This window comes from Perca fluviatilis, chromosome 2 (assembly GCF_010015445.1).
Source record: "Perca fluviatilis chromosome 2, GENO_Pfluv_1.0, whole genome shotgun sequence".
NCBI classification, from domain to species: Eukaryota; Metazoa; Chordata; class Actinopteri; order Perciformes; family Percidae; genus Perca; species Perca fluviatilis.
Genome location: NC_053113.1, coordinates 41,365,378 through 41,386,620, shown reverse-complemented (window position 1 = coordinate 41,386,620; position 21,243 = coordinate 41,365,378).

Here is a 21,243-nt window from a genome sequence, read left to right as displayed (position 1 = left end):
AACAGAATGCAAAATGACGAGCCATTTGCCTAACATTAAAGAAATGACTTGGAGTGAGTAGTTCAACACCGCATTAACGTAAGCCTGGGTACACGCTAGTTCAGCTTTTAGAATAATGAAAGCTAATCACAAAGACGGTGTGTGTCCTTCACTCTGCTGGCCTCAAATAACATTAACAGCCCCGCCCAAAGTGAACAGCAGTACTACTTGTTTTAATTAGTGCTGATGTGCCATTAACAAAAGTAATGAGAACCACTCTTGCCAATTTTGGTCCACGAGTACTGTAGGGTAAGAATGAAGACATGACTTTATTAATGAGAAAATGAAATGTAATTTATTCGCAGAGTTGTCTCTCGGGAAATTGATATATAAACAAAAAGCACAGAGGAAGACAAGATGTTAACGCTCATTGTTCACAGAAATTATGGCGTCCAAAACTATTTTTATTACATATGCATTTTTAATTCTCGTGTGAGAGCTTTGCTTAGAAGCTCGTGCCAGCAGAAGTGGGCGTGTTTGAGATGGTTAAGCATGCATGGATTAAACCATGTCAATCACTTGATGCAGTTTAAGCAAACAAGATGAGACACTATAATAGCAGCAGTGTTGTATAAGGCTATCTTTATGCTGCAGGTTATTTTATATAATAGAACTGAAAATTAAGAAAATTGACTGGAAAGTAACTAGTGTTTTATTAATATATGTATCCGACATGATTAAATGTGGGAGCAAACAAGAGATTCAACATTACACAACCTACAGTATGTATCATAGGATGTCACAAGCTATTTTTATACTAGCTTCTCTCCGCTGGACTGCAGTATGTGTCAGGAATCTGTCACTGTTGTAAAGTGGAGGACATCATTTCACTGCTACCTAATATAGAGTAAGTCCTGTCACATAATATAATTAGCTGTTAAAAAAAATAAATAAGCACGGACATCCTGGTGGCTTGGTTTTCTAAGGCACAGGTCATATAACTGCCATGCCATGTCTTAATCCTGACTCCTGTTTGTGTCCGTTGTCATCTATCCAATTAAACAAAAAAGATTATATCACCTTCATTTCTAAGGACAAGAGGACCCAGGTCACTGCAGACACAGGTCATTAAACTTAGCCCTTATAGATGCCTGCAGTTTAGAGGAATGTGACCTTATTTTTAGTTAGGGCCTTTACATGAATAGGTTACACTTAAAGGGATACGCCACCGTTTGTTGAAATAGGGCTTATCACGGTCTCCCCTAGCTGTAGATAGGTGGGCCAACGCATTTTTTGTGCATGCATTGTTTTAGTCCGGTGCAACACCGACAGCGCCGCCGCTAGTTAGCTTAGCGTAATGAATGAATGAATCCTATGTTGCCGGTTAGCATGTTGTGAGTAAAACTGAGCCAACAAAAGACAAAAAAACAACCTAATTACTTGCACTGAGACAAAAAATGCGTTGGCCCACCTATCTACAGCCAGGGTAGACCGTGATAAGACCTATTGCAACAAACGGTGGCGTATTCCTTTAAGTTGAAATAAACTGCAACAACGAAAAATGCAAGATCAAATGAGAACTTTCTGAAGTGACAGAATGATTGTTGGCACCTGTAGTGAATAGCATTGAACATAAGATAAGATAACAGAAAGCTTTATTGATCCCCAGAGGGGGCATTTGGTTGTTACAGCAGCACATGGACAATAATACAGATAACTAGAAAAAGTGCAAGAATAAATAATAGCAGGTAGCCTATATAAAAGAAAATAGAAAAAAAACATAGAAAAAGAGCATATGTAGACACAAAATGTCAAGGTAAAGTGAGCATGGTATGGTTAAAGAGACAGTATGAAGCAATAATAAGCAGCAGTTAGTAAGTCTATGTTAACAGTGTACACCAGACTTATGATATAATTAACTAATGGCACTTAGTGTTTGTATTAATATAGAGATGTAATATAACCATAACCAAGCAGCCCTACAGAATACTGGTTTATTCCTCTATTATAAGTGTATGATTTCTGTATGTAGCATAGAATGTATGAAATAGGTATTTAGTCATTTGATAAAAGGGTGACAGTGCTGCCTGTTTCACCTTTCCCTTCACTCATGCCTAATGAAAATAGAAATGAACTTCCTAACAAAAAGACCTTCATGGGATAATAAAAAAATGGCGGATTGACCAACCACTCAGGATATTAAGTGGAACAAGAGGTAAACAACTCCTTTGTATTTCAGCTGTGTACATGAAGATAGGGTATAGGCTAGTAGGATTTGAAGTTATGGTATTCACGTATGATTTGTAAGCAAGCTCAGATGATCCCTGAGATACTGCAACAACAAAAAAAGAACTGCTGCCTCAAAAAAGTTTAAACCAACTAAAAAGAAAAGCCCTCAGGAGAATGTATGCTATGATGAAGCTTTTAGATTGGAAGTCTGTTAGATAGAACATATTATAGTTATTAGAGGATTAATATCTTATCTAATCTTAATATCAGCACAAGATTAATATTAACATCAGTATGATAGGATATGGACCAGAGCTGAGCGTGGACAAGGTCACAGCAACCTTTTCAGCTGAATCCATCCATATCGAGTTTTTACGTCCAGTGGTGCAGGGCAGAGTCAAAGACTGGTGTGAAATTTTAACCAGCTGTGTCATGCCCAAGCTCCCCTGGTAAAAATTCACTGTTTTGAGCCATCAATTTGTTACTTTGAACACGGCTGTTAATTTCACATTTAAAAACATAATGAGTACGCAAAACTGTTTTACAAGGATGTATTAAATCGTGTTTTGTCTTTCCAAACTGTTGCATCATCCATCATTTTGCCACTTCTTTCCTGCTCTGAGTAGCTCCTTAATTTCTGTTGTGCACCCAGCTGTGGAACAGCAACACCACACCCAAACTCAAAACATATGCAGGTGAGACAGAGCTTTACTTTAAAGTTGAGTCACTGAAATTGAAAAAAATATACAGCATATGTTTTCAGTTTTAACTGCCTGTCTGCTTCATTGTTAAAGTTACAGAACTGTTGGCATGATTGCAATAGACTGTGGAAACTAATTTGCCATCAAATACTGAGAATGACATGTCACCACCACCACTACACACACATACCCTTTTATCATTGCATATTATGGCCTTCTTGTACAGCTTTCCAGTCTTTATACTTAAGGACAGTTAGCCCACAGCCCATATTTTGCTGGATACATCCTAAAATGCAAATGTTTCGGCTATGCTTTTGTATTCCAACAGGCATGGTTTATGTTTATAAATGAAAAGAAAACAACTAATTAATGCAAATGTTTACGTTGTTAGCAGTCTAATTAATTTTAATGCAGGTTATCAATTCTAGAGCCATCAATTCACAAGAAAATAAGAGGCTTTGCCTTATTAAGCTGCTGTCTGCTGTGCAAGCCATCAGTCCAAAAGGATATTAACAGAGCACAGGGAACCTCTTTAATCAAGCTGTGTCCAAAGAAACACAACTAAGATCATCTGCTGCCTTACTTTCAAACTTTCATACTACTCCTCAACCAATTATTTTGTGTATTATGCATTAATTTGACGATTGCATAAATAAAACAATGATGTACAGACATTACCATTATGATGAATATATGTATTCATATAATTCACACAATAGGGAATATATGATAAAGGCCCAGCGAGTAATTAACTAAATCGAGATTTATTCGACATAATATGGGGTAAAAAAGAAAAGGAAAAAAAAGCATTAAATACAAGAGCTTTTCCCCCAAAACAAGCTTTTGCCCCCTCCTTACATTTTTGTTCAGATTTCTGTGTAGATATAGAACTCTATCTTTTCTATCTTGTAGTAAGGACTCCCTAAAGCATGTAAACAAGCAAAACAAAAAAAAGAAGTAATTTTCTTAACTAAAAGTACTGATTACTGACTTTAATTAATTTTTTCATCTGCTCACAAAGGCCACAAGGGAAGTCAAAGTCTTGTTTACCCAGTAAAGACCAAAAGCATGTAAAGACAGAAAATGTGTTATGAAGGTTATGGTGCAGTGGTCCAGAATATTTAATGGAAATAAAGCTGACAACTTAATCCCAGAGGAAAAGGAAAAGTGACTTAACTGCTGTGGGGGGGGAGGGAAATGGGCATTGGTTTCCTAAAAAGACAGGCTTTGTAGACAAAATAGACTCGCGTCAACTCTTCACACCAGTGCTGCTGAAAACCCAGTAGACTTTACATAACGCAGCACAAACAAAAACACCTTTCATACCTCAAAATCTTATTAAAATGTCATTTGAGGCAAAGGACTTTTTTCCATTTGCCATTTGTCTTTTACTTTAGGGGACCTTTAGCCTTTAATCTGACCACTCTTACAAATGAAGGATTTAAGAGATCTGATGGCTAAGGACAACAGGGTAAAAAAAAAAATTTGATAAATGCATCAAGACAGAAAGAATCCTCATTTAGGGAAAGAATGTCTATCGAACTTATTTCAAGCTACAGTAGCTTTTCTATATGATCTTACACACTCAGGAGGCAAATTAAGTTTATAAGACTATAGTTGAAATATTTCATACCATTCACTCTGAAAGGATTGCCATGACAACAGATGGGGTGACTATACATGTGGTGCACTGATTGGTTTGACTATTTTGCATAATGCAAGGCAGCAAGACCCTTGGGTGAAATCATTTGAGTGTGGCCAGACATATCGTACACTGTGATCTTATGGCAGAGCTATTACGCTGATGACTCACCCGTTCAATTTGAGATTTACCACTCTCTATTTGTTTGGAGGTTACCCCGCTGAAGCACAGCCACAAACAGACACAAATGTTCTCCTTATCAGACACCGTCTTCTGTCACTATCTAGTCAGTCCTCATCTTCTCTGAATACATTGTTACGTCAGTTATGTTTTCTGAATTTCAGCAGTAACATGAAGGCAACATCTTTGTGTTGGAATCTAAATCAATGAGGCCAAAACAGCCGATTGTGCCCGATATAATAAAAAAGAAAATAACGCTACCCTAACCCTAACTCAATATATCCTTTATGCATTTCTCATCTTGTCAAATAGGGTCAACAAAGATTTCTTCCATTATTTGTAAAGTGTGACTATGCAAATAATTGCATATCCTTTTTTGAAAGTGCAGTTTAGGCTTGTGCCGTCCTATCCTTTCTCAGAGGAGATGACCTTTTGGTGTATGTAAAGCCATTCATCTGTAGCGCACTGCTCTGACACAAGAGCCGAATGATAATGCATTCATGCTGTCAAGCAGAACCTTTTATAAAGTTGAACCATGGTGCAGTGATGATTCAAGTCATTTTCAGTTACATTCAACTTGTATGCAACTACGACACTGCTCACTACAATCTTCCTAAATTATGGTTGTTGGCTGACCGAGACCGTTAGTCGGTATAAACTGACTTAAAGTATTTATTCAGTGACATTACTGCAGTCCGCGGTAAATTGAAAGACAAATCCGGCGCAAAATGAACTTAGGGGTTAATAACACATGGGTACCGAGTCGACCGTTCTCTGGGATATGTTTTCATGCTAATCGAATATGACCAGTTTTAGCGCAAACCGCTAATTAGCTTATAACGCTAGTCGTCGGGGGACGGGTAAAGTAAAAAGAAATCGCTATTTCTATACCACTAACAAGGCTCAAAATAGCAACACACTTCCACGGTAGCATAATGGGGGTCCCTACATGTAAACTGAAGCATTGAGAACTTTGTAAGTGTACAGACAGTTTATTAAAAAGATAGTTGAACGCCGTGCTTGAGCTATGTTACTGGTTACACGGCGTTCGTCATTTGACTGCTCATGACCGTTTTCCCAAGATGGCGCCCGCCTGTTTACGTGAATGGTACTGTCTTTATAAACTATCTTTTTAATAAACTGTCTGTACACTTACAATGTTCTCAATGCTTCGGATTTGTCCTTTAATTAACATTACCTGAGGTAGTAAGTAAATAGTAGCTGTAGTTAGGGAGCTAGCAGACATCCATCATAAATAAATATTAAATAAATAGCTTATCAGTGAGAACCACACAAACATGAATACATTTGAAAAAAATAGAGAGCAGCGTCAGTTCCCTATAAACTAATCAAGATACTAATGTCGGAGCACGAGCCTCTCGCAAGCTAGCCTTTGGTTTAATTTGGTCCAAGGTAGCAGGGATTGTTTTCAAAGCGTGGATTTAATATCCCGCACTTCTTATTTTGGAGGTCCTGACTCCAGGAAAAGGAGAATAGGATGAGGGACAAGATGACGCTGAGCGTAAGCTGCAACCCTGGGCTTCAAACTGCCTCCGGTGCAAACTAATGGGTGACATCACATCACGCTATGTCCATCTTTGTACCATTTTCAAATTGTCTTTAATTTGAAATCGATTTTACAGACACACATGGAACATGCCATGCAGCGCTGGCACCATTTGATACACTGTTGTCATTCACACAAAGTCAAGTCCTCTGTGTCTTATGAAAACTGTTCTTAGGACACAGAAGGTGCCATTATTGCTCAATCTGATGGATGAGTTGTTGGCTGGAATGTGAAACTGCCCTGGCCTGCGCTTTGGTTCAAGAAAGTGCTATTCCTCCAGGGGAGACATGCTGTGATTGAAGTATTTACGACAAGACAGAAATGTGATGGCACAAAGAATGTGGGTGACAGTGACGCATGACTGAACAGATTACTGTGTACAGACTGTAGAGCGGCCCTTTGAATTGTGATGCCTCACTTTATTGTGCTGAGGTTAAAAAGGTTCACCTCTCGGGGAGCTGCATTACTCTACCCCCTGCTCTTTTTGATATAGCAGTCCACAGAACAAAGACCATGTCAGCAAAGCTAGACGAACCCCAACAGACAGTTTGGTAAAACTAAAAATGCACTGTGACAGCAGGACACTGACCAAGACTGATAGAAAGACAGTTTCTCTACCATCTAGACGTCTTCTAGTGCAGGATAAAATATGCCTGCCTCAAAGCACTCATTATTTTTCACAACCACCAAAGGTCTGTGTGTTTAATGTTACCAGTGGAGAGAAGTGCTCTCGCAAAACAATACTACTAAATGTAATGCAACGCTTTTAGCAAACAGATGACTATTTGAATAAGTGCAGTTTCTCCACCTCTATGGTTAATATTAATCATGATCAATAGCTTTACTGTTCTTGGTAAAAGCAAACAGAAAACATAGAAGGAAAGTCTTAACGTCTTAGTTTCTCCAACTCATATTTTCTGCATATTCCTCTTCTTAATTCTTTGTGGTCTTCGAATGATTTAATGAAGAATAATGTGTCAGTGATATCCAGGAGTTAAAAAAAACATACATAGCATTACCCAAGTGCAGGAGCTGATCGACTGACTGGTTACATGTCTTGGCTCTATAATCGCCAGTACGACAAAAAACATGTATGCTATTATGAAATTGTTTGTGGTACCTTGGTATAATTGTATTGCAAGTTTCTCAGTGCTTATTTCTTAGAATTAGGACCCCCCCCCCCCACACACACACACACACACACACTTCCCAATAACTCTGTTGGTTCTTGTTGGTATTTTCTCTGTATCTTGTGTTGTTGTCCAATGCAGTTTTTGCTTTGGGTTTTTTCAAAGAATAAGGAAAATAAGCTGTATAAAAAACAAAAGATGTATGCCCTGCACACATTTTGTTCAACAACATAAATCCCCTTTTTTACCATATTACCATACATGCACTGGACACTGTATACCATGAAACTCTGAGGTTCATCACTGGTTTTAAAGCCCTCACTCACCATTGTCAACTGTATGAACTTGTTGGATGGCCTTCTCTATCAATACGGAGACTTATACAATGGCATATCTTCATATACAAGGTCTACTTCCATCCTTCCTTCTGACCTTTGTCAGTGTAAATAATATCAGGACTTACAATCTTGGTTCCCAGGATCTTTCCCTTCTGTCTGTTCCAAAGGTTAGAACTGAACTGGGGAAAAAGGTGTTGAAGTTTGCTGCTCTCTCTACCTGGAACGAGTAACAGAAACCCATGAAACTTATTGAGCTGGTCTCATTGGTCGCTTTTAAGAGGATGTTGATTGACTTGGAGGCACCCACAACTGGCTGTAGATGTTCTGCCTGTTCTGGCTTGACTTTGAGGGATTTGCTGATTCAGTTGTTTGTTTTTAGTGTTTTTGTGAATTTTGTGTTTGTACGTACAGTACAGGCCAAAAGTTTGGACACACCTTCTCATTCAATGCGTTTCCTTTATTTTCATGACTATTTACATTGTAGATTCTCACTGAAGGCATCAAAACTATGAATGAACACATATGGAATTATGTACTTAGCAAAAAAGTGTGAAAAAACTGAAAACATGTCTTATATTTTAGATTCCTCAAAGTAGCCACCCTTTGCTCTGATTACTGCTTTGCACACTCTTGGCATTCTCTTGATGTGCTTCAAGAGGTCGTCACCTGAAGTGGTTTTCCAACAGTCTTGAAGGAGTTCCCAGAGATGCTTAGCACTTGTTGGCCCTTTTGCCTTCACTCTGCGGTCCAGCTCACCCCAAACCTACTTGGTCAAATAGCCCTTACAGGAGGTGTGTTTGGGGTCATTGTCCTGTTGAAACATAAATGATGGTCCAACTAAACGCAAACCGGATGGGATGGCATGTCGTTGCAGGATGCTGTGGTAGCCATGCTGGTTCAGTATGCCTTCAATTTTGAATAAATCCCCAACAGTGTCACCAGCAAAGCACCCCCACACCATCACACCTCCTCCTCCATGCTTCACAGTGGGAACCAGGCATGTAGAATCCATCCGTTCACCTTTTCTTTGTTGCACAAAGACACAGCGGTTGGAACCAAAGATCTCAAATTTGGACTCATCAGACCAAAGCACAGATTTCCACTGGTCTAATGTCCATTCCTTGTGTTTCTTGGCCCAAACAAAACTCTTCTGCTTGTTGCCTCTCCTTATCAGTGGTTTCCTAGCAGCTATTTGACCATGAAGGCCTGATTCGCGCAGTCTCCTCTTGTTGTCTCCAGTTGTTCTAGAGATGTGTCTGCTGCTAGAACTCTGTGTGGCATTCATCTGGTCTCTAATCTGAGCTGCTGTTAACTTGCGATTTCTGAGGCTGGTGACTCGGATGAACTTATCCTCAGCAGCAGAGGTGACTCTTGGTCTTCCTTTCCTGGGGCGGTCCTCCTGTGAACCAGTTTCGTTGTAGCGCTTGATGGTTTTTGCGACTGCACTTGGGGACACATTCAAAGTTTTCACAATTTTCCGGACTGACTGACCTTCATTTGTTAAAGTAATGATGGCCACTCGTTTCTCTTTACTTAGCTCATTGGGTCTTGCCGTAATGTGAATTCTAACAGTTGTCCAATAGGGCTGTTGGCTGTGTATCAACCTGACTTCTGCACAACACATCTGATGGTCCCAACCCCATTAATAAGGGAAAAAATTCCACTAATTAACCCTGACAAGGCACACCTGTGAAGTGAAAACCATATCAGGTGACTACCTCATGAAGCGCATTGAGAGAACACCAAGGGTTTGCAGCGCTATCAAAAAAGCAAAGGGTGGCTACTCTGAGGAATCTAAAATATAAGACATGTTTTCAGTTATTTCACACTTTTTTGTTAAGTACATAATTCCATATGTGTTCATTCATAGTTTTGATTCCTTCAGTGAGAATCTACAATGTAAATAGTCATGAAAATAAAGGAAACGCATTGAATGAGAAGGTGTGTCCAAACTTTTGGCCCTTACTGTATGTGTGGTTGTACTGCTGCCTGTCTTGGCCAAGAGAAAAAGAGATTTTTAATCTCATGGAGTCTTTTCCTGGTTAAATAAAAAGGTAAAATATTCAAAAGACGTGTATTTAATACAAAGAGAAAGCTCATTTTGTACATCTTCCAAATTCAGAGTTGAGACATTACTCATTAGTTATGTGTAAAGGAAAAGTAGAAAAAGCACAAGAATAAAAAGGCACAAAAGGCTCATCCTCTCACTGCAACATCCAACACTACATATCAAGACAACTGGTCACAACTACTTGCTTTGAGTTCACTCATCTGCTAAACGTTAACAGGTGTAATTCCATCCAGCTGATTTTCTGAAATCTGACCTGGAGCACAAATGGAAAATCATAATAAGAGGAAGCTGATCCTCTCAATGATGGTCTGTTGTAATGGTTTTGTCAAAGTGAATATAGTAAAGAGAGAGGCATGGATTGCGGAGTTGGAAGAACATTGTAAATCGTTAGAGCAATCCCTTAAGACTTGTTTTTCTAAATCTAACATACTCTTTTAGTCACAAATCGAGCAAAGCTAAATGACTTGCTAAAAAGGAGAGCTGAATTCATAATGCACAGAGTGAGGCAGAATTACTATTTTAATGGTTGTAAACCAAGCAAATTGCTAGCTCTGAAATTAAAACAAAGCGAGTCCAGAGTTGCTATCAATAGCATCCGCAAGGACCGGGGTATCTCAACGAATCCTAAAGATATCACCAACACTTTCCAATCCTTTTTATTCAAAGCTGTATGTCTCCTCCTGCAATCCAAATCCAACGCACTGCCAAAAGTTCCTAAAAGAGCTAAACCTGCCTCTTCTTGACCCAGAGGAGGCAGAAGAACTGGGTCAACCTATTATGTTAGAGGAACTCAAATCAGCGTTAAAAACAGCTAAGAAATGGAAAACCCCGGGGTTGGATGGAATTCCATTAGAACTTTTACTACAGTACTTTGACACACTAAGACCTATCATTTTACAAACTTTAACCTCGGCCATAGAGAGGGGCACCTTTCATCAACAAACCAACACTGCACTAATTTCGGTCATACACAAAAATGCGACTACAGGCCCATCAGCCTCATTGGGACTGATATTAAGCTTTATTCCAAAGTCTTGGCACTACGCCTAGAACGCTTCATCGAGAAGCTAGTCCACCCTGACCAATCAGGGTTTATACCAAAGCGTCAAGCTGCAGACAATATACGCAGATTATTCAATGTAATAGAAGAAGCCAAAAACCTCCCAACTACGGCAGCAGTTTTATCACTGGACGCAGAAAAGGCTTTTGACCGCCTAGAATGGAACTACCTGTGGAAAGAAATGGAGAGGCTTGGTTTGGGAGCCAAATTCATTGACATGGTACATTCACAGCTATTCCCCATCGCTTAGTCTAAATCTAATCTGCGCCTGTTGAACAACAAACAGGTGACATCAGCTATTAGTGATACAATACCAACCCAAAACAAAATTACATATTTGGGCATCACCATTCACACATTGCTACAGCCACACAGTTGTCCAGGACAACTATGAAACTATACTAAGTAGTGTTCAAAGGGATCTGACTAATTGGTCTGCGTGGCGGCATCGCTATGGTACAGGATTGCTGTGGTTACAAATGAACATAGTTCCTCGTGTGAACTTCTTAAGTACAATGATCCCCTTACCCCCACCAATACATTTCTGCAAGAAACTTGATACCGTAACCCAGCAGTATTTTTGGAATAGTAAACAACCTAGGCTAAAATACTCTACCTTGCAACGTACCAGGAACACGGGAGGCCAAGTGTACCATAGAGCCTTTCAGCTACGGGCCCTCAGAGTGTTATGTGGATAGACCCCTCATCTACAGTCCTATGGAGAGAAATAGAGCAAAACCTCACTGGAAGTCTAAGACTGCAAGACCTCGCCTTTGCAGGTGTGTATGCTAGCCTATGGCCCTATTATCACCAACACATTGACCAACGTTAAACAGGTGGAGGAGCAACTACGCTACACCAATAAGTGGCATTTGAGTACCCCAATTTGGCACAACATGCACTTAATGTCTGGTAACAAACCTTTTGTTTGTAACCAGTGGAGTGACAGAGGTATTTATACTCTAGACCAGTTATTCAATGGGGAAGGTATGTTGAGCTAGCCTCGTGAGACCATCCTGATCTTGCGAGCTCCAGTTTTCTACTCGCAGATCAGTCTGTCATCTTGAGATAGAGAACATTTGAAGCCATTCGCCAAACGACTAACCAATCAGCGTTGGTTTTGAGGCGGGTTTAGGTGTGACACAACGAGAAGCAACTGTTAGTCTAAACAACATGGCAGCTTCCACGGATGAGATGAGCGTAGCTATCGCGCAAGTTTTAATCCGAATTAGAAAGTATTCCTTCATTGAAAGAAGAGCAAAAAAACAGCACTGGAGGCTTTTCTCGGAGGAAAATATGTTTTTGCTCTTCTCCCAACTGGTTTCGGAAAGAGTTTGATCTGATTGGTTGATTTGGCCCGTCTATCGCCAACAGGTGGTGATAGACAGATGGTTTATCCAATCAGCTAACTAGTATTTTCGCCCCTTCCCAAAAGTTCTCCAACGGAAAGTTCCCAGATGGATATGCCGACCAAATGCGAAGCAATCCATCCCGGGACCCGAGAACTAGCTTTGAGATCCCTAGGACATCCTTTTTCCTTTATCTTCGCTTAAGGTCAGCCCTAAAATGTTATGGAGTACCATGGGGAAACAGTCTTGAGACCCACCCAATCATTAAATGGCTTGTTGATTTTCCTGCAAGAGAATTAGTGTCCAGGATTTATGCTAAGAATGCAAGTATCCGTAGGAGAACTCCCAATAGTAAAGAAATGGGAGCGAGAGCTGAGCCCGGAGGAGAACGTAATTAATTGGGAGACAGTTTGGTACAATATTTTCCACTGTTCCAAGAACCTAAATCACCAGCAGATCCACTTCAACATATGTCATAGGACATATTGGACACCTCAGAAGAGATACATCTCCAAAGGCATTCCTACTCCCTATTGCACGTTCTGCCAACCTGAACAAACTGGAACTTTCCTGCACATGGTCTGGGAGTATGAGGTGATAGGATGTCCAATTCCTACTGACCCAATTGTTTTGTTACTTAATGACAACTCTAAATTACATCTGCTTGGGAGACAAAAGAAAGTTTGGTTAGCCGGCTCCACCGCAACCAAGAAAATGATTTGACTATAGATCTATGGAAAGATGCAGCAGGTGCAGCAGGTATCAGTCCTAATAACCTCAGCATCACAAGAAGTAGAGGAAAGTGACTAGGCAAGGTGTGATTTCAGGGTTGAGTACAAGGTCTCCCTCCTTACCCACCAGTGCATTCATGGTGAAGCCCCCCTCTACCTCAAGGAACTCCTCACCCCACAGACCTCAACACGTACCCTCCGATCTGCCTCAGCATATTTTTTTGAAACCTCCCAGGACAAAGCTTTGTACAATGGGAGATCAGGCTTTCTGCTCAGCTGCTCCCAGACTGTGGAATGCTCTCCCTGACCACCTGAGGACCCCACAGACTGTGGATGCTTTTAAACGTGGCCTTAAAACCCACCTTTTTAGGAGAGCTTTTGAGTGAACTTGTGTCCTTTTGCCTTTTATTTACTTCTTTTTCTTTTCATGCTCTCCATGTGTTTTTATAATTTTTAGCACTATCATGTAGCACTTTGAGATTTGCTTAAATATAAAGTGCATTACAAATTAAATGTATTATTATTATTATTATTATTATTATTATTTCTGTTTATTTCTTTTTTTAATTTTTTTTCCTCGAGACCGCGGAGGTGGTTGTTCTTGTTCAAGTGTGTTTGTCTGTTCTGTTGTTTAAAATGAAAAAATAAATAAAAAATTATCATAAAAATCAGTGACTATAGTAATAATTAATTGTGTGGCACCTTCATCAATCCTAGTTTTAGTGTTGTACCTTGTTTGTGTACTGATTTTTCTATTGGACTTTTGAGTCTCACAATAAAGATAAACTGAACTGAAAATTAAGCATGCACTACTTTATATTATTGCATGGAACTATTTTATATTATTGCATACATAGTGACACAGTCAAGTCAAGACTCATGATCCACCTGTGTTGATAGTTTGGAAAGCCCCTTTTTCCTACTCTATTTGATGCAGATACCTAACATTTTACTTGATGAGATTCAAGCACAGCCCATTCTCATTAAATGACACCATTTAGACATGCGAGAGGGTCATTACTGACTGATTGTCTGTCCTGTCCATTAGTGACATGACAAATGGACCCGGCCTTTTCATTTGTACATCTCAATGTCTCATCTGTCCATGGGACCCCTATCTTTCTGCTCCTTCTCCTGTGTCATAAGGATGGGGAACTATAAAACACTGCCTTTGTAAGAGAGTACTATCCTCCCTTCACAAATTCAAGTGGAATTTGCACAGCTGCATATTCACATATCCGTCTGTTCCATTTCAAGGAAAGCTGATACAGAATGATGTACATATCAGTGTCAGGATATAAATCCTGCTGTCAGTCTCAGCTGTTGGGATCAGTTTATGTCCTGTGAAAATGAAATGGTTACCTGAGCAGATCATCACTACTCACACTGATTGTACACACTGTTACGCAGCTGTGAAGTCATCTTGTTCCCTTACTGCAGGGCATGTTTTAAATACACTGGCAGTAATAAAAGGGGGCCTGGGGGAGCAGCAAGTGTTTTTAGTATTCGCCAAGGCCACGCAGACTCCTGTCTTTACAGCTTTTACTTCCCGTACAGCATAAGCTTGTGACTGACATTGCTTTTTGGTTTCGTTAGCCATTGCTGCTATAATCATATTGTTTGTCAGATATTTAAGTCTATTTTGTAAAATAGAACAAAATAAATAAAAGTGTATGAGAGCATGGTACTGAATTAATAGACTCCATGGCAACTGATATTTCCTTTGCTATCCCTGTATAAAAATAATTCCAAGAACAGATACTCTTATACTGTTATATATCATCAACCTGTGATGTTATTTTGTGATGAACTGTTGTAGTTTAATTTCTTTCTTTGTACACCCACGTTTCCTCTACCTGCCTTATCTACTTCAGTTAGTGATGTTCTACATTTGCCAGACTATTGACGACCTCTCGTGAACTTGTTGCTTTTAGCTGTGGGTGTTCAATGTAGGTGTGGAGAGTGAAAGTGATAGCGACGGCGACAGTGATAGTGAGAGAGAGATCAAATTTTTCCAGTGGAGAAAAAGTAAGAGTCATATCCCTTACTCAAACTGTATCATATCTTGTATCTGTATTGCATTATGAGCTATTGAAGCCACTGTCAGCAAAGAAATTGGTCTCTCTGCCTCTCCTGCCATGGATTTCCTTCAGACTGCTTGATAGCTGAACATCAGTGCAAAATAGTGAAACTTGAAAGAAGCCCTTGGTATTTGATTCAATCTGACATTTATTATTTACTTATTTAAATAAGCTCTTAAATTCACTTTACACTATGTGCCCAGCACGAAACAGCAGACAGACAAGGTTGGCGACTATCTGGTGAACAGATAAGCAGCTAAGGAGTCACACATTTCCCTCAGGATTTGGTGGAGACAAAAACAGAGCTAAAAAGGTGAGGTAATATTAGACTTACATTCACCAGGTGGCCTGAAACATTCCAACTCAATACTACCGATGCTGTCTTTGCGTGTGTGTAAATAAGCAACTGTTTGCCAACAAGTTCGCTGTATCAACTTAAAGGAATAGGCCACAGTTTGTTGAAAAAGGGTTATTCACCGTCTCTTCTATATTTATGTAGGTGGGCAAATGCATTTTTGTATCAGTGCATGCATTGTCTTAGTCCGGCGCCACTGCCGCTAGCTTAGCTTAGCGTAATGAATGGAATCCTTTGTTGCTGTTAGCATGTCGTCAGTAAAAGTGACTCAACAACAACAAAAACAAAACCTAATTACTTCTTGTGGCCTGCGTATTCACAACGAGTAAAAATAGCAATGCAGATTAAGACTAGATGATTTCCTAGGCAGATATTAACTTGGGACTATATTGGGTGGAAGTAGCTTACAGCCGTAGCACTGCTACTCGGGCACAGAGATATTGGCAGCCCGCGGGGCTCTGCGGCCGGCGCAAAGTCACCCTTTCTGGGTTACTGTTTTACCGAAATGCCGCTGCCCTGACGAGACTTCTCCAATTCACAAAAATGCATTAAATTGAAATCAGTCAAAAGCGTTAGCTTTGTAAGATCATAGAGTATGTGTTATATAAATGCCATGACGAAATTCAAAGTATAAATATACGCAATGTATGTATGGGCTGCCGATATCTCTGTGCCCGAGTAGCAGTGCTTCGGCTGTAGCCTACTTCCACCCAATATAGTCCCAAGTTAATATCTGCCTAGGAAATCATCTAGGCTTAATCTGCATTGCTATTTTTACTCGTTTTGAATATGGAGGCCACAAGAAGTAATTAGGTTTTGTTTTTGTTGTTGTTGAGTCACTTTTACTCACAACATGCTAACCGGCAACAAAGGATTCCATTCATTACGCTAAGCTTAGCTAGCGGCGGCGGCACCGGACTAAGACAATGCATGCACTGATACAAAAATGCATTTGCCCACCTAATATAAATATAGAGGAGACGGTGAATAACCCTTTTTCAACAAACAGTGGCGTATTCCTTTAAAAGGTGATGATACATTGAGTTACATAGTGTCATGTTTACAAGGTACAACCTGTTTCTGCTGCCCCCAGGCGGCCCAAAAAAAATCTGTTAATGCAGCTTTAACTATAGAATAGCTGTAATTGCCATTATGTGCTGTGAGGAAACATGAAAATGTGGTGTTAAGAGAGTTAATTACCTTGATTCAATTTCACCTTGTTGCCAAGCATACACCCTGCTTTAGTTTTCTTGGGCAAGAAGCTGCATCCATCTAACCGACTTACTTTCCAGTGAGGCGACTGTCCTAAAACAGGAGGAAACAGACCGTCATTGAGCAACAGGTTTTCACAGAAGTCTTAAGTGATGTTACAGTATAGTAGCCCATCTAAGGGCACTTCTGTCAGTTCTATCAGATCTGGGAGAAAACAAGATAACACAGTCTGTCATGTTACCTTGTGATTTGTCACTCTTCTTTTCCCCCCAATTTCTCACATTGTGACAAGCTGACAATGATATTTTTGGCACCGAGACGTATCTCCAGGTAATTGATTGCTCACCTCTTACCTAATGGGAGGTGTGAACCGTTCTGCCATCACATGCTTACGAGTCTAAGGTGAGCTGCGGTGGGTCCGGCGCACCTCATGTCCTCAGATTTAAAGCAGGGGGGTCCAGCTGCTTATTATCCGTTGACAAGACAACAACGTGATGAGATTGTAATGTATTTCATTTTAAAATGAAAACCTCGTCCTGTGTGTAGGTGTTTTATTCTCCTTTTCCCTTACCAATACCCAATACCAATACTAATACCGATACCTGAATTAAATACCCCTGGAAAATATCATTAAAATCTGTCATTTGTCTCAGTCTCAGACTCTGGCCAGCTGACGGTCGCGCTGCGACTCAACTGTTCAAGTCGCAAAGGCTGGTTTTAGAACTTAAGGCACCTGTTTCAACAGCCAATAGAGGAGTCAGCTGGTAAAGTCTGCTATAAACTAGAGCCCGACGATAAAGGATTTTAAAGGCCGATATTGATACAAATATTTCGGATATAAAAATCCGATATTCCGATATATCGGCAGATATAAATAAAAAAAAAAGAAAAATCCAGAAACGTGTAACAAAACATAAACAGATTTCTTTATTTTTAGTTATTTATGAGTCCTCACTAAAATAATATGATAATGCAGTTTAAAAATAAACTTGTTTGTTTTATTGTCACAACAGAACAGAGGAACATCAAAATATATTAAAGTTGCGATAAATAAAATGTATAAAAATACATACTTAAGATATGAAACTTAAAGTGGTTGAAGGGTGTTTTGTCTGTTTTTATTTTATTTTTTAAATATTCATGTATCGGCCATTATAAATGCCGATACCGATAGTTTGGAAAATGCCTAATATCGGCTCGCCGATATATCGGTCGGGCTCTACTATTATCTATAGAAATGAAATGATCCATAATCCATTTTATTTTAATGTTACAAACAGCTGATCAAAATGGCAGAGTTTTAGACGGAGCCTCAACGACCGCCCAAAAGCACGGTAAGGTTAAATGGTGGAGAGAGCTAGAGAGTGACTGAAGACAGGGAGCACCCAGCGGCGTTGGAACAAAGCAGTGAATCAGCAAAATAAAACGTGTTTTCGCCGATTCATCACTAGAACTGTAACTGTAGTTAGAGCGGATGTACAACGAGGCGTTGTCATGGAGATGATACACCGTCTAAAAATGCAAACAGCCAGAGAAATTCTCACCGTGGTCCTCAAAGCGGCCGCTTCCAAGAGAAAAGTTATGTGACTGAAAAACGGAATGATGGGATGCCCATTACCAGAGCAGTCATTCAGCTGAAGGCCTTGGAAATATTTATTTAAATGTGACACTTTCATCTAAAAAGATGTTGAAAATGTTATTGCATTTACAAGATGTTAAAAACAACAGCCTACGTTGTTTTGTTCAATGTGTTTTTATTAGAATTATTTTCAAATAAAATTATTTTCTCAACAACAACAAAAAAAATACATAAAACAAGACAAATTTGTCTTGAAAGGGGGGGGGGGTCATCTTATATTCGGACCAATACGGTATTTACATAGAAAAGCCACAATCAGAATTTCAGCAATCAATCATTTGAACAATGAATCATAAAAAAAGGGGACTATCTCAAAAATGTATTTAACCACGATTGTGTGTAACAGAAAAATGCTTTCAAACTGCAGATTCACTTTTAATTCAATTATAAATGCAGTCTTATCTGTAGCAATAGCTGGGATTGGTTTGGTCTCAGAGGCAGCTGAAATGCAACATGTGTTTTCTCTGCTCCTTTTTCATTTGATTGCTTTTTTTTTTCAGAGACAGGCAGTGAGACAGGGGAAATGCATTACCACTGCAAAACGGGTCTTCAAAATATATCCAGTGTGGGTTTCCTGGGACGATACCTAGTCATGTTCTGTCTGCAGAATATGTTTTGAAAATCTGGGGTATGCACCAGGAGCTGATCAGACCTTTGGTGACTGGCTGCGAAAGGGTGTTTTACTCTTATTCTGTCTCTCAAACCATGCAAGGATTGAATAATGCATTAGCTCTCAACCAACAAGAAACCACAGTCTGCCTAAGTCATATCTAGTTCGCTACTAGCCTGATTCAGCCTTCATTTTTAAACACATACTATTTACTATATTAGTATTGATTAATTAAGTATCTAGAGATAGTCAGAAATACAGTACTTAGTCTTAAAAGTACAGTAGATTGACTTTTTAAGCTAAAAGGTGTTGAACTAAAAAGATTGCATACTTAATACTTATTTATTTTCGTTAAATCTCAAAATAAATGTAATTTATACTTTATTGCAGATTACAGCATTTATAAAGGCTAGTATTTGTTTTTATTTAAGTTTGTTTATGAATGAATTTAACATTGAAAAATATAAAATGAACAGAGGAATGTAGCGCAGTGGTTGTGCACTGCAAATCCCCCAGTTGGCTTTAGAGAAAGACAGCAGTAATTGCAGCAATCTGCATCTCATCCCTCCCTCTCTAATTCCTTTACAACTGTTGTGCTGTAATGACACCCACTGACCTACTCAGACGTGCCCTCCTTTCCCCTAGATGCTGTCTGTGATGACTGCTTCACCAAAATTAATATAAATAAATAATAAAATGTAGATTTGTAAAGGCAAACCCACCAGTGGAGTCCAAACAGTCCACTTTCTTCTATACACATCATACAAATAACTGCCATAGACTGAAAATACAATAACAGCACAGTGGATGAATATTTGCTGAAAGTGCGCTTGACACTGAAACGGTTGGCAGAAAAACAATTATACTATCAGAAAATTCAGGAATTTTAACTAGCTGTTGTCCAGCTGTGATAACAGATAGAAGAAGAAAAAACTGGCTGGCTGAAGGCATTTTGTCTTCCCTAGCATCCTGCCAGTTTTGTTCCACTGCCCATTTGTCAACAGTGATGTCCAATCGCTCAGTGCCAGGCGGGCAAATCAGCACCTTGTCACTTTCGAAATGACAATTTGATACTCAGTCAAGTCTGCAACCAGTTTGTGCCTCACAGCCACTCACTACCTCAAAACAAGCACTAAAAATAAAGGCAGCCAATCTGAAAGCGCAGGCTTGCATGCAATCTCCAAGACCATATTAGAGATCAGAGGTGACTTTGAGATTAAGGACATTTCTTTTCATTTATCAGAAGCAGTAATGCAAAGTTGAATCAGAAGAATGAAAACCTCTGTGGAAGCTTATTGGACAGCGTGACGAAATGCCAGTTTCATCTGATAGCAAAATAATCTAAAAGCTGGAGGATCTGTCATGGTCAATCAGCCATGTAATATAAGCAATCTAAGATGAAGATGGAGCCCCAGTAGTCTTAATGCACAAATGGAAGACATACACTATTTTGCATGATGCCAACCCAGTCACAAAGCAGATGTCATTGCGGCAATTCATGTTGAAGCCATCCTATGATTACAAGATCAGACATTCCAGAAAGTAATTTTGTCACTTTTAGTTTCCCATGCCCTGCAATTGTTATCATAACTTGTAAATATTCCACACAACAATGTAAGCACGTTCAGTAAGTGACCGAAATTAATACACAGATGCACAGAGAAGAGGACAGATTCAAAACATACACACTAAAGTCTGTTATCTTGAAGACAGTAAATTGCCTGGTGGTACCGTGTTTGATCGTCTGACAGCAAACTCATTAAAAAGTCTCTGGACGTACTGTATGTTGCAAAGAAGCATGTCAACACTTCTGTTTAAAATAGGTGTTAATAATGAGCTGTTGTTGCAACAATAATCCTGTACAACCTTTTGAAATCAAAGCCTACTATCTTTTGGAATGGAAAACCTCAGTAGTGTATAAACAAAACGAGGATCTAGCTTTTCTTCCTTTGATTGTCTCAGTCTGAACTTCTAATCTATAGCTTTACCACTAACCCCCGCCCCACGACTAAAATGAACTGTACTTTGCATGATATTTCTGAAGTAGCTGGTGCAGTACAGTGATGCAGTTAAAATACAGTGGGTGTCATTTTTCCCACCTACTACAGCCCTGTGCTTGCTTTCATGAGTGGTCTCAATTTTGTTAACAGAACACACTCCAGCTCCCACTCCACATCAGGTCTGACACTCTCTTGACTGCTTTCTATTGTTTTACATTTTCTCCTCTTAACTGAAAGTTAGAAATATGTTCTTCTTGCAGCTCAACGCGGTCTATAAGTCATTGTTAAAACCTACCAATATCAATGTCAGAAGTGTAACTACAGCAAACCACAACAGTCTAACAGGGTATGGTAAGCGCCGGACAGAGC